At 43.7% G+C, this 14,705-nt stretch overlaps 1 long non-coding RNA gene across 1 annotated transcript in view; it reads right to left on the reverse strand.

The window, feature by feature from the left end:
• Positions 1 to 1,293: 1,293 nt before the first annotated feature.
• LOC122461503 overlaps positions 1,294 to 14,705 on the reverse strand; it is a 62,676-nt gene continuing 49,264 nt past the window's right edge. Inside the window, exon 3 of the long non-coding RNA XR_006283439.1 lies at positions 1,294 to 2,081. This is a non-coding gene — a long non-coding RNA (uncharacterized LOC122461503). The remainder of the gene's footprint in view (positions 2,082 to 14,705) is intronic.

Genomic DNA, 14,705 nt, shown 5'->3' on the forward strand with positions numbered 1-14,705 from the left:
CTCAAAATATATGGCCAAGAAAGTGAGACTAAATAGCCAGGCGTTCATTGGAAACAGATCAAGACGACACTCTGTTAACATCCTTCTTGACTGTGGGTTGTTCCCTCACATCTGGCCACTAAGTGCCTCTATAAATCAAAAATGGCATTAAAGGATGAGAAAAACTTCAGGGTGACCGCAGCCAAATGCTGACATCTCTGCTCTACCAACAGTTTATCATGAAGAGGGAGCCTTAATATAGTCGAGCCAATGTCAGTTCTGTTGATTTGTTTCTCAAGCAAACGTCTGTGCTTTTTTCCCAGGCTAACTCCCATGTAAGAATCACCCTTCTAAAAGGCTACTCCCCTCAACTTATTCAAGTCCCCCATGAAGGTCCACCACTGCTGTGATGTTTCTAAAGGCATAAAGTTCCCTGCCAACCAGACGGGTGCTCCTGCTATCCAGCTTTCCTTGTATTGTGATTGTGGAGGCATCTTCAGGGCATCAATAATACCGCAGATTTGCTGTGGCATGGAGAGATGAACTAAGATGGGTTTACAAAACAGTCTCCTTTGCAGAGTTATTGGGGTAGGTCTTGTGAGGATACAGGTACTATTTCTTTAAATCTGTAGCAGGAAGCCAAGCAGGGAGGAGTAGGCAAGATTCTAGGCAGAAACTCTACAGGAAAACGGAAAGAAACGGAAAGAGAGTTCAGTGGATAATACTAGAGTTGCTTGCAATTTTTAGAACACAATGGGGTATGTCAACAGAAACTGCTTTTCCTTGAAAAGGGTTTGAGAGAACCTTGTGAAATTTTAAAAAACCCTCCACATTTTTTGCAACGTCTTTGATCAATGTTTTACCTGAAATTTGAGTGCCAAACTTTGTTGAAATGAGCCTGGACATTTTTGGTTTATGGTTTTCAGAAAATGAACATTTTTCTGGACTTATTTCGAGACCATTTTCAATGTAAGAAATTGGTTAAAAACCTTTGTGGAAAACAAACAATGGGTCTGGTTCGAACCGTGGGAAATGGAAACAACTAACATTTTTCATGAAAATTTTCGTTTTCCAACCAGCTCTAGATTAACGCCATTTTCCTTAATCTAATAAAGTTCTTTGATCTGTGTGTAACACTAATACCCCCTGTGTACATCATCGGCCATGGGGATCACACCTGGGGCCTCTTGAGCTTAAGTCATGACCCTCTAAGGCCTGATCTCTAGATGGTCTAGCCACCAGTAGATGGGGACAGAGTGCCACACCAAGCAGGCGGGGATTCCACGTGTAAACAAAAAACTCTTCCCATAATTCTTTATTACTGCCACATGATACCCTGCTCTCTGATCAACCTAGCGGATTGGAGCCACATACTGATAGGCCCATCCTCTGCTTGCTTAGTCAGAGCTGAAAGTCTAAAACATCTCAGTTTGTGGGCCACGCCGCACATCCAGTCCGTCTTTTCAGTTGTCCCTCAGAATGTGCAGTGTTGCCCTGTAAATAAGGCAAGAATACTACCTTCAAACAGGGCCTATGCCCCTTTTTTGTCTGACACCGCAGGCATAACAACAGTGGCCTGAAATTAAAGATTAACCAGAGTCCTTAGAGTACACATTTTACTACCTTATGCCAGGCCTATAAATTCTTTCACCATATATTTAGCCAGGTTCAACACTGAATATGTCTTGGCTATAAAAGTTACTACTTTGCATGTTTCATTAGAAAGAGTAAATATTTTAACTACTTTTGTTTTGATGGAGATTAACCAGATTTAGGGCCACATTCTAGATTTTCCACTAGCATAACCAAGAGCTGAATTTGGCCAACAAGGCTGCAGAAGCCTTTGAATGAGACAGGCCGTGCTTGTGCAAATATTAGCTTTGTGTCATTCAAACGCTGTCAGAATTTCATATGATTCCAAGCCAGGTCAGATGGGATCAGAATATCTTGCCTTCTGACGGACTCTCTCTCTTCAAACCTCTGTGTGCCGGGTTCGAAGGAGCACTACAGAGCACAAATCCATGGTGTGCATTCTCCTCTGTAGGTTCCCCCTGTCTCTGAACTGCTTCCGCTGCACACAGGATGCCCTGAATGCCATTGTTCTGTAACATGAATAATATTAATTTAAAAGGCATCATCATAATAGCTTTTCAATAATTCTGGATTTTGCTGTGTCTTGGGATACTGTATACTGCCCATCCCCATAGTATCTAGGCATGTCTACTAACTTTCCAGGTGCCTGACACTCAAATCTGTTTCACGGCCAAGCTTTTTTCTTCCTGCACATATATTAATTGGTTTGTTATCATCAGACCACTCATAACTGCTGGGCTGATTTGCTACTCTTGGATCCCACGTGATTGCTGTTTCCTACTATAGAGCTGCTTGTGATGAGCACTAGGTGGATGACATTGGTGTCATTCTAGCAAAATATAACTGATGCATTAAAAAAAATTACAAGCAGCCTTCAAACATAGACTTGATCCTGCAATCGTATCTGCACGAGCAAACTCTTCCCCACCTCCACCCTCCACCCCCCACCCACCTACAGCCCTACTGAATTCAATGGGGCTCTGCACAGCCCAGGAGTCCACCTACACAGGTCCAATTGCAGGATGAAGGCCATAAAATACAGGTCAAATGCTGGTCCCAAGACTGGCCTTCAATTAAATTAGTATCAAAATATAAAGGTTTTATTGAAACAATGTCCTAAATTTAGAAGCGGCTTGTGTTTTATAAGTTTTATTTATTTTACTGCCCTATTGTCAGTTAAAAAACCTGTTTTCCCTTCCCACTCACTCTGTTCTTTTAAGTGTCTGTATTTTCTTAAATTCTCCATCTTCTAACAGTCCCCACTGAGATCAGGCACTGCACAAACAGTGGGAAAGACAGTCCCTGCTCTGCAGAGCTCACAATATAAATAGACAAGACAGCGAAAAAGGTTGGGAGGACAAACAAAGGGAATTACTTGCCTAGTCCCAGAACGTGGTTGGCAGAGAGGGGGAACAGAACCCAGGTTTCCTGACTGCTAGCGCAATGCACTATCCAGGGGCAGCACATGACTCTTCCATTTGGGGAGACTGGGCGTGCCCAGACCATGGCCTCAACCCCACTTGGCCTCCTTCTCCCTGAAGCTCTGCCTATGCTCTACTCCCGGCCCTGTACAGCCCCCTTCCCTGAAGCCCCACTCCTCATGCCCCCTCTCCACCCACCACTCGCGCCTCTTCGCCTCCTCCCTCAGTCCCCATGTGGGCAGAGCAAGAATGGGAAGAGGTGGAAGGAAGGTGGGGCTTCAGGGGGAAGAGGACAAGCTGGAGTGGGACATGGGGGCAGAGCGCGGGTAGGGCCACAGCCGGGGCCCCCACCCTTTTGGTGGTGGCGTGCTCCAAAGGCGGCGGGCCGGCTGTTTGGGGAGGCTTAGCCTCCCCTGGCATCTTATGCCTGCTGCCCATGGCGATATCCATTGAACCACACTGCCTCCAGCTGCAGCATATTGCCAGCCAAGGCCCCAAACCTTCAATAAGTGCCATGCAAACAGACTCCCCATCCATGCAGAGCCCCATTGCCTTTAATGCGGCGGGATGGATGCTCAGGGGTCTGACTACGTGGACCTCATTGCAGGACTGGGGTCTTCCACAGCAACATGCTCCAGACAAAGTACTTTGTTATCTGAAGGTTTTTCAACAGCCATGAATAAAACCGCAGCAAACTCTAACACTTCCAAGAAGATCTCAGCTCCTACTGATTAACCACGGTGCAAACTTCATAAAAGGTTTGACCTCCACCATCTATTTATATACTTGAGTAATCCCAATAAAAAAGGAAATGACACTTTGCCACAACATTACTAAGTCCACATCCTATAAAACCATTCAGCAAAAGCAAAACAAGAAAGAGGTGTGTTTGGCAATCGTCTGTTATTATACTGGCCTTTGTCAGTGTTACGTTGCTTCTAAAAATAATGAGCAAGGAACAAAGCTTGTTTGTGTTTATGGGCTGGTTCTTGGCCTCTGTCAGGGGCGGCGGGTATCATAGGCTGGGGGAGCCAAACAACCTGGCATGGCCCTGCCCACGCTCCGCCCCCAGTAGAGTGCCTAATAGTTCCCGCTCTTTTATGGCCCAGGCTGGGGCTGGGCAGCCTGCCTCCGGGATCTGGGGAGGCTAGGGCTGGTGCCTACCTGGCACTGCCTGCCCCGCACTCTGGGGCTGGGGTTCAGGTAGCTGCCGGCCCCACGCTCTGGGGCTGGGATTGGGGGTGCTACTGCGGTGCCGCCCACCCGGTGCTCTGGGGCTGAGGTCAGGGACCCCTCACTCCAGGGTTAGGGTTGGTGGCACCCGGTGCTCTGGGGCTGGGGTTGGGGGAGGCGCTTGCCTGGGGTGGGGAGGCCAGCAGCTGTGGTGGGGCTCCAGGTTCCAGAGAGGGACGGGGCGGAAGGGGAGAGGTGGGAAGGAGCCCTGGGCGGAAGGGGAGGGGGCTATTCTAATGCAGTGGTTTTCAACCTGATATCCGCGGACCCCTGGGGGTCCACAGAATATGTCTAAGGGGTCCATGAAAGGTTGTCATTACCATAGAACAGTGGTTTTCAGCCTGGGGCCCACAGACTATGTCTAAGATTTCCAAAGGGGTCTGCACCTCCTTCAAAATTTTGTTGGGGTCCATAAATGAAAAAAGCTTGAAAACCCCTGTTCTAATGACCGAGTGGAAGATGCACTTTGAACCCTTGGATTCCACACTGCAGGAGTGCTCTGTTTATTTTTCTGATTGCCTTGCTTGTTTCATTTCCACCTCATGGCCGTGGCATGTCTCCCAGTTAACACACTGATGTTTCTACACCAACCCACAAACAAATACAAGCACCCACGTCAGGAGCAATGGGGAAGCTTTTGAATGACACAACCCTCCCAGTGGTTTCCATCCAACAATCATTATATTTGTTTAAGCTCATGGAAAGAGCCATCGAACATGCTTAAAATAAAGTGTATATTTTTTTTCCAAGCAGTGGGTGATGCCACCTATATCATCCCACAAGCCAAGGTACATTTTCAATGCCCAGCAGGAAAAAATACCATTTGGATCAATGGTCTTCCCTTTCCTTCTTTCTCCAACAAGCTATTATTCAAATTGTTAAAAGAAACAGCTATCAAGGCTAGAAAGGTGCTAGACAGACAGAAATAAAACAACAAGATGAGAGGTTTCAACCCCGGCCTCTCCCCAGGAGCATCATTATTTTCTGTTTTGCTCTGCATTCGATACAAGGGGAAAAGCCGTGAGCAGGTTACTAAATTTAGATCATTGCTGATATGAATGAAGGTGCACTCGCTGTCCCATAACACCAGAGATGTGACTCAGAACAGCGCACCATGGAAGAGTGGGAGAGCTCTGATTCACAAGTGCGACAATTCTTCCGCCCTCGCTTGCAATAGGCGATCAGTATTCTGCAAGCAGAACCCTGTATTACCCTGGGCCCAGCTCCTACCCTCCACTTCAGCGAGTGGAGGGAATGATATGCATCATGCAGAATGGGGGATCAGTGCTCCATGTCACGGTTATTCCTTGCCCAGCCATGCTCTTACACACTGGGTACATCAATAATCCAGTGGAAGGCGTAATTTCCAGTTTAGACGTGCTAGGTTTGATCAAGGTAGCTTGGTAAAAATAGCTGCAATAGCCTGGGCTAGCTACCCCAGGACAATCCCATCCAAGGCCCTAGATTAGTACTTGGGGTAGAAAGTCTGGGACTTCATCTGTACCACTAGGGCTACCCTGCTATTTTTAGTGCACTGTCTATTAAACCTAGCATGTCTAGGCTGGAAATTACCCCTCTAGTTGCAGTGTAGACTTACCATATGTTTGTTTATATAGTGCCCAGCACAACTGGGCCCCGGTCTCAGTAGCAGCCTGTCATAAATATAAAGGGAAGGGTAAACACCTTTAAATCCCTCCTGGCCAGAGGAAAAAACCCTTTCACCTGTAAAGGGTTAAGAAGCTAGGATAACGTCACTGGCAGCTGACCAAAATGACCAATGAGGAGACAAGGTACTTTCAAAAGCTGGGAAGAGGGAGAACATCAAAGGGTCTGACTCTGTCTGTCTGTGTGATGCTTTTGCCGGGGACAGAACAGGAATGGAGTCTTAGAACTTAGTACGTAATCTAGCTAGATATGCGTTAGATTATGATTTCTTTAAATGGCTGAGAAAATAAGTTGTGCTGAATAGAATGAATATTCCTGTGTGTCTTTTTGTAACCTAAGGGTTTGCCAAGAGGGATTCTCTATGTTTTGAATCAAATTACCCTGTAAGGTATTTACCATCCTGATTTTACAGAGGTGATTCTTTTTTACTTCTATTAAAAGTCTTCTTGTAAGAAAACTGAATGCTTTTTCATTGTTCTTAAGATCCAAGGGTTTGGGTCTGTGGTCACCTATGCAAATTGGTGAGTTGTTTTGTTTTTTTTTAACCAAACCTTCCCCAGGAAGTGGGGTGCAAGGGTTGGGAGGATTTTGGGGGGAAAGACATTTCCAAACAACGTTTTCCCAGTAACCCAGATAAACGTTTGGTGGTGGCAGTGGAAGTCCAAGGGCAAAGGGTAAAATAGTTTGTACCTTGGGGAAGTTTTAACCTAAGCTGGTAAAAGTAAGCTTGGGGGGTTTTCATGCAGGTCCCCACATCTGTACCCTAGAGTTCAGAGTGGGGAAGGAACCTTGACAGAGCCCATAAGCGCTACTATAATACAAACAAATAACTTACTTGTATTGTAGTCGATTGTAAGCTCTTTGGGGGCAGGAACTGCCCTTCTGTTCTGTTTGTACAGAGCCTAGCACAACAGGGTCCTGCTCTGTAATTGGGGTTTTGAGGCACTTTTGAAATGCATATAAATAATAATAATAACAGCAGCCTTCACCCCACTGAAGACTATTGAGGGAGAGAAACTATAAAATCTGCAGATGAAAAAAAGCTGGAATTTTTACAACAAAACTTTTTTTTTTCAAGCCAAAAATGGACATCTTCCTGCAAATGAAATTTTCTTGTTTTTCACAAAAATCTTTTCTTCTGTATTTTTATTGAAAATGGAAACAAAAAAAGTTATCAAAATGGTTACACAATTTTTTTCATTTACCCAACTGCCACGATCTCGATAAACATGTCGATAATGATTTTAAAGAAAACTTAATTTTTTTTTAAATGCCCATAATGGAGTCCATTTCATACATTGAAGTGAAAGCAACTTTGAAATTTCAATTATTTTTCATGAAAATGGGTTCTCATTTTTTGACTGGCTCTGCTGAATATTAGAGCTGGTTCCAAATTTTCCAATGGATCATTTTTCTGTTGGAAAATGCCATTTTGTTATTTTATTTTATGTTATAAAAATTACAAAATAAAGTGCTTTGATGTATTGAAAAAATACATTTTGACTGATGAAAAATGAGGGTTTTTTTTTTTTTTCAAAAATTGTGTTTCAGAAGCAATTTCAGAATTTCAGCTTTTTGTTCTGTGGAACAGAAATTCCAGTTCCTATCCAGCATTACTGAAGATGGCGGAAAAGATCTCATGTTGCCCAGACTCTGATCTTGGAAGCATTTATGCACAATTAACCAGTGGAACTCATTGCCAGGGGATGTTGTGAAGGCCAAAAGTATTACTGGGTTCAAAAAAGAACCTGATAAGTCCACAGGTACATCAATGTCGATTAGCCAAGATGCTCAGGAAGACCCTAAACCTCTGACTGCCAGAAACTGGGAAGCAAAGATGGGGTGGTTCTCCCAAAATTGCCCTGTCCTGAAAATCTGGCACTGGCCACTGTTGGAGACAGCATACTGGGCTAGACGGACCACTGGTCTGACCCAGTGTTGCAGTTCTTATATCCTTACGTTTAGACTAAAGTTAGGCACGTGTGAAGATGTTTGCCAGATCGGGGACCAAGTTAACTAGTTGACGTTTAAATACACTGGTATAATTAAAACTATGTAGATAAGCCTGCAGGCTCCAGTGCAATCCATCAGTGCCTTGCTATGATGCCAAGAGCAGAAGACACCCCTGAGAACTTAGCCCTTGAGTGTTCAACACCTGGCAAGATTATGAGGACATGCACCAGTGCCGTAGGCACCATGGAACCAGTTACATCGAACCCTTTGAATTTCCAGAACCTTCTCGCTAGCTTGTGTTGCTGTAGTTCCCCTTGGAAAGTCGAGAAACACTCCCCAAATATCCTCCCATTTGTCACACGCTTGTTCCCTTGTACACATCAATACTTCTGCAAGTGGGGCCATTAACCTGACCCAGCCATTACACAAGGGGCCTTTGTGTGTTTAATTATGTGGTTTAAATCTGCAGGATTCGTGATTCAGGACAGAACAAGCTCTTCCATCGGGGCCAGTCTCGAGGCTGAACCATCCATGGGTCCTTTTAAAGCTTTAATGTGGATCAAAAAGCTAGATCCCGGATGCTGAGTATTTTTGACATTTAAACACATTTTTATAACTAGAGCACATGACAATCCTTCAAACAACCATGTTGTTTTATTTTTACAAGGCCTCCAATTAAGCAGTGTTGTTTAGATTGGTAATACTTGCCATGCATAAACTTTCTTAGCACATGGCATAAGAAAACAAATAACCTCCATCAGATGTGCATTTCCTGTGTCAAAAGAGCTGAGGGAAATAAGTGGCATTTTTGTCATAAACGGTCTGCAGATTTCCTCCCTGGAGGGTGCAAGGAACATTCAAAAATGTAATACAAAGGATCACACACACATGGACCCAAATCCTCAAGCCGTGCAACTCCAATGGGTGTTTCTTCTGGTTGAGGACGTCAAGATTTGACCCAGAGGAAGTACTTTCTGTCTTTGTGAAGCCCTGGCTCTCTGATCTTGAGATGGATAGTATGGGCATATTAAAGGGAATGGGGCACTCCAGGGGGGTAGCAGTATATCTTTGCATTATCAATTCTAGGAACAAAGCCCAGGTAAGCATTAGTGAAAGGTCCTGCAGTGAAGGTACTGGCTGGGTATTGGGGAGACCAAGGTTCAGTTCCCTACTCTGCACCAAACTTCCTACAGGACCTTGCACAAGTCACTTAGGGCCAGGTATTTAGGTGCCTGGTGGGATTTTCAACAGCACCTAATGGGAGTTAGGCACTGATCTACATCTTTTGCTGTGTAAATGCCTCTAAAAATCTGGTCCTTCGCCTCTCTGGAAATGTCTACACTGCAATTAGGCACCCGTGGCTGGCCAGTGTCAGCTGACTCAAGTTTGTGGGTCTCAGGCTATGGGGATGTTGAACTGCAGGGTAGACATTTCATCTTGTGCTGGATCCTGGGTTCTGGGACCCTCCCCCCACCCTAAGTCCCAGTGCCTGGGCTCCAGCCCAAGCCCAAACGTCTATGCCACAATTAAACAGGCCTGTAGCCGAAGCCTGAGTCAGCTGACACAGGCCTCTGTGCCTCAGGTGCCCATCTGTGAAACAGGGATATGAGCACGCCCCTGCCTCCCAGCAGCGTTGTGAGGATAAATACATTCAGGAGTGTGCGCTGCTGTGGGCAAGGCTGCCCCCCCCCTTTGGCCCTGTCAGTCACATGAAGGGTGGAATAAGGGCTTAAAAACAGGAAGTTCCCAGCAGTTGCTGGGTAGCTCTGGGAGAGAGCAGAGAGTGGCTCTACAGCTCCCAAAGGAGACTTCTGAAAGCCTTCAGAGGAGCTGCCCTCAGGAAGGGTATTTATTAGCCCCCTCCAGGCCCACAAAGAGACAATGGGCCCTAGTATTCTGGCCAGTAAAATAGGGGTTTTATAATCCCCAAGGCAAGCCAAGGTGATCGGTGCTGCCATCCTCTACTCATCTGGGGGTTAGAGACCTGAGAAGACCAAAGGGACTAGGGCAGTGGGAAGCCAAAAGCTATATCCCAGCCCCCCACATCATCCTAAAAAGACCATCTAACACAATGTGTGTGACAGGGACTCCTACACAGGCAGGTGGGACTTTTCAGTGCCTTTCCAGTAGCAGGCACCCCTCAGCAGCCTCAGAACGGTAACAAACGCACACATTCTGATGTTAGTGAAGCACAGCCGTCTTTACGCAAAACTAGCCTCAGGTGTGTCTGGAAATAAACCCACCCTTGTGTTGAAAAACGCGCCCATTTTAATGAATGAATGGAGATGATGAACATTTTCAGTGTTTGATTTTCTTTGGGCCAAAAACTCAAATGTTGACCAAAAACAAAAGTCAAAGAATATTTTCACGTAATTTAGGGTGGGGGAGGATTTTTTTTTGGAAAATTTCACCAACGTTTTGAAAAGCGAAATAGTTAAAAAAAATCAGTGGCAAATAGTTTTGTGAATGTTTTACTGCTTTTTCAACCAGTTCTGCTAAAAAATTAGCCTGTTTCACTTAAAAAGTTCACTTGTCAAGGCAAAACATTTATCCGCCCACTATAGGGGGCACTCCAGGGCAAGCTGGGGGGTACAGAAGGAGGATGTAGATTGCAGGTGGGAGGTTGGTGTTGCCAGGGACTTCTTACACCCTAAATCGGTGTGTCTCAATGACCGGTCCCTGGACCGGTGCCCATCCTTGAGATCTGCCTAACACAGTTCAGGAAGGCAGCAAGCCAGTCCCTGGTATCAAAACGGTTGAGAAACACTGCCCTAGCAAGTCTTCATCCCAGTAATGGCCCATACTGGTCTCTGCAACAGGTGCACAAGTTAGTTGCTCGCTTAACTCGTCCCTGGCAAGCGAGTTGGATGGGGAGATCCATGCACTAATGGTACCATACAGTGTGGTGAGACTTTATCCATTAATGTCTGTAAAACCTTCTGAGATCCTTGGTGCTATAACTTTTAGTTACCTTTATTCTTATGATACAATTCGGTATCCTTCTCAAGCACTAAGGTAAAAAATAATTCCATCAGTCAACACTTCTTCCAATTCGTATTCTTTACTTTGATTATACATCTTCAAAACTTGACAAATTAATGTTTTATTGTCCCCAGATATTTCTAATGGATCCAAATGTGCACATGGTTAGCCATAAAACCTGAAACCAGGGAGGGGCTCATTACCAATTTGAAACTCCATCCAAGTTTGCCAAATGCTTTGTGAATCTGGATCCAGTTTCGAACAAACATGACCTAACAAAGGGTTTCACTTCAAAGCAGCATGAAGCTTGATGGCTTCAACTTGTGATGGACCAGAATCAAAACATCCCTTACAAGCTTTGGGGAGGTTCCTGCCCAGATGGAAGCTGGTCAACAAACTCTATAATGCAAAACTTTGCATCCAAACATACTCCCTACAGACTTCTGTTCACTACAAAGCTAACTCGTGGTATAGCTTGCGGGTTCCCTTAACCCAAATCCCAACCACACAGAAAAATCCCTCATTTGAATGTGGTGGTGCTATGAACTTGAGATGGCTAAAGCTTGTTTGAGCTCATCCAATCAGCTGCTACAGTCACTCTACAATGCCACACGATTGCCGCTAGTCCTCCAAAGACTCTCAATTCTTCTGGGGACAGACAAGTTCTCTCACAACACACTGAAAGAATGCATAGAGATAACCAGCACACTGCAGCGCTAAGAACCATGGGATATGCCCCCAGAAGTCTTTGCACCACCCACAAGTACATCACCAGTGAAGATGCAACAAGCTGAGTATTAATTTGCAGTGTGACTGCTCTCACTTGAACTAGGCTAACATCAGATAAATAATTCACATGCAGATCACTAGGGTTGACTCTGCAGTGAAGGCATAATCTTTAAGCCCCAATTCAGTATAGGATCTAAGTATATATTCAAATCCCATTGACTTCAATGGGGCCTAAACACATGCATAAATGCTTTGTTGAATCAGGGCCTTGGGCTAACACATCAGCATTCATCCCATCTGGGTATGAATAATTTCCAGTGAGATTAATGAGAGTTATCCTAATCTTTTAGGGAAAGAACAGGATCCCTGGATACTATGGTGGTAGATATATCAGAAGCTCATAGGGACGGATGGATGGACAGACAGACAGATGACCAGACATGATTTATTTTTGTTACTATCAGATGACAAAATCAGTCACAGGGCATAGATATGGGTTATTTTTACATAGCCCATTTTGTGAGCATAACCATACTGCAAATGAAAATCAGTTCCACTTTAACCTTAAACAGTGGCAAATCAAAATGTGACTCATTGTAGAATTATTTCAAAGATGCACATACATATTTATTCAGTGTCCTTAAACCAAACAAACAGTTGTATATTGTTACCTACAACATAAGTCTTGGGTCTTAAGTCTCTGGCCAAGAAAAATATTGTCATAGCTAGTTTGTTATGAAAATGTTTGAATAAAAGAAATACCATCAATAACTTATGAAAAACTTCAACCTTTAATCAGCTGAGCCTTAATAGGGTTCAAGATAACAGTATTTTTCCAAGAGTATAAAATAATCATAAAATATTGTAATTGATGCACTGCTTTGGTTTATTACAGCTTGCAAGCTAGATAGCTGAGCACATGGATAGAGAAAACGTTGGGTCTTATGCCAACATTGTTGCAATAACTAAACACCAACTATTTGGAGTTTGGGAATGTCACTGGTTTTTATTTATGGTTTATTTATTTTTACAAAAATGTAAAAATCCTGGGCCAGAGTCTCAACAGGTGTCAATCCGTGTAGAACCATCGTGGTCAATGATCAATGCTGATTTCCAGCAATTGAGGGTTCAGCATAGTTTATTTAAGAGTGGATTTGGCAGACCCAATTCCTGCTCAGATTCAACCATCTAAATTTAAATCTAACAAAAATACAGCAAATAAACCTTGGACAATAAGTTACACCAAGTCGTTTCCTTTTTGGAAAGTAGTTAGCTGCAAATAATTCCTAATATAAGGTTTGCAGTGCTCAGTGAATACAAATCTTTATTTGGGGGCTGCGGAGCGAGCTTTTTTTCTTGCTCTCTTGACAGTTTAACAGCATGCCAACAATATTTGCTTAAAGTCTTTGGCTCCATTAATCTCAACCCCAGCTACAAAGATTGCCAAAGCTGATGACAAATCCCAGTTAGCATGGATCATCCACTTCCCCATGACAATATTTTTCCCATGACATTAGAATAGCAATTTTCCCCAAAGAGGGCACAAGTCTACCAATTCTCAAGAAAGGATAAGTCTATGGCTTAACATGACTGATAGAGATAGCTGGGGACTACATGGAAATAGGAAGGATAGAAAATACCCTTGCACTCTAATTGGCTTTTTTGTTTGCACACAGTTGTTTCTAATATGGACAGATCTCCATAAGAAAACACAAAATTAGCACCTGTTAGGACAACTTAACCTTCAGGGAGAAAAGCAAACATCCTTGGGTTGTCTAGATTTTGCAACAAGGTTAAAAAACAGCTGATTTTTGCCAAGATTATTTTAACCCTTCCTTGCAATACACCACTCTCCATAAACTAGGAGAACTGCACCATTCGTCAATGACATGTAGAGCTGGATTTGAACTTTGAAGCTTCTTCCTAGCTCTGTAGTGGGCCAAGCCAAACCCCTGGATTCAAACTTCATGCTCAGGCCTACCTGTTAATAGATAGAAATATTTTATTTACCTTGGGGTAGCTCCTAAGGCCCCACCCAGGAATCAAGGTCCCAATATGCTAGCTGTTGTATAGACAAATCATGCAAAGACAGTCCCTGCCCCAGAGAATGAAAGGATAAATGGCAAAAACTGATAAACAAGGGTGGATGACAAGGTAACAGCAAAGACATACTTCAGAATAGAGTTCATCAATATTAGATTAGATGGGCCAGATTCTTAACTGCTGTAAATTGACGTCACTCAATTGATTTCAATTTGCCCTGATGTGTGTGTGCATACATGTGTGTATATTAATTATGGGGGTTATGGAAGAGGAAGATTGGAAATGCTTTTTAATTAGGTTTTAAGCACATCTTTTAGGGGTCAACAAACATATCCAGATACAAGAAGAACTGATCCAAACATGTGCCCAGAACCAGAACCAAACCCAACCATTTCTAGATTTGGAAACATTAGCTTAACATTGTTCTTTTCCCCTTTCTGTCATGCGTCTGGGTACTAGCTGGGATCAGAAGTTGAAATCCTCCAATGCCATGAGACAGACTGTTCTGACAATGTGTCCTTTCTGAGCAGGAAGGACAGAAATTCCATGAGGAAAACCCAGGCCCTTATCCTCCAGAGGCATAAGAATGTGGTTAACTTTACACTCGATGAATAGACCCACTGACATCAAAAGGACTTCTCCAAAGATAAGCATGTCTTTGCAGGACTTGGACCTAGGTCATGAGTTCCGCCTTTTCTACATGGGGAGACATGTCAGAGAAGAATAACTATTCCGGTATAGCTACCCTGGTATAATTTAGCTATTCCGGTATAACTCCCCAGCATGGAGACACTATTTGAGAATAAAAGTGAATTTTTATTCTGCAAATTACTCTGTTTCCAAAGCTTCATTACTCCACTCTATCTATGGTGGTCAATTTCCCCGATGTAGACAAGCCCTAGAACCTTCTCATAAGTTTATCCCATAAGCCCATGTTGATATTTTAATTATCTCTCTCAAATTTTAAGGAAGAAGAACATATCAAACCTTGCTTGTGTCTTTTTTTTTTTTCTGCATCAAATTGCCATTCCTCTGTAATCACTGACAGTCTCCGCTGTATCATGCAACCCTCTTCGCTGGGAAGCGATGGGGGACTGAGTTATTTGA

The sequence above is a fragment of the Chelonia mydas genome, chromosome 8 (genome assembly GCF_015237465.2).
Source record: "Chelonia mydas isolate rCheMyd1 chromosome 8, rCheMyd1.pri.v2, whole genome shotgun sequence".
NCBI classification, from domain to species: domain Eukaryota; kingdom Metazoa; phylum Chordata; order Testudines; family Cheloniidae; genus Chelonia; species Chelonia mydas.